Source organism: Dendrobium catenatum, unplaced genomic scaffold (assembly GCF_001605985.2).
Source record: "Dendrobium catenatum unplaced genomic scaffold, ASM160598v2 original_scaffold_46034, whole genome shotgun sequence".
NCBI lineage: Eukaryota > Viridiplantae > Streptophyta > Magnoliopsida > Asparagales > Orchidaceae > Dendrobium > Dendrobium catenatum.
In genome coordinates, this window is record NW_021364490.1 from 1 (window position 1) to 362 (window position 362).

Here is a 362-nt window from a genome sequence, read left to right on the forward strand (position 1 = left end):
TAATCCCCCAAATCATAAGTTATACTTTCATGCGCTGTGTAGTTTCCTTTAAATAATAAAATAACCTAATAAAATCATAAAGCGTTTGTAGTCCAACGGTTAGGATAATTGCCTTCCAAGCAATAGACCCGGGTTCGACTCCCGGCAAACGCAGGTTTAATTAAAGAAGCGCTTTCAATATTGAAATTTGGCTATTTAATATTTTCTTCTATGTTTAATAGAGATTTTTTCTTTTTTGACAATTATTGATATATTATTTATAAAATATTTATTTCTGCGAGTATGGAATTTAGCGAAGTTAATATATTTATTTATTTTTAGGACTGAAATCTGATCAATCAACTTGCTCAATTTTTTTTTTT

The 362-nt window shown here is 28.5% G+C and overlaps 1 non-coding gene across 1 annotated transcript; it reads left to right on the plus strand.

The window, feature by feature from the left end:
* The first annotated feature begins 81 nt into the window (after nt 1-81).
* Nucleotides 82-153, plus strand: TRNAG-UCC. Its single transcript has one exon. It is a non-coding gene; the product is annotated as a tRNA-Gly (tRNA).
* Nucleotides 154-362: the final 209 nt, after the last annotated feature.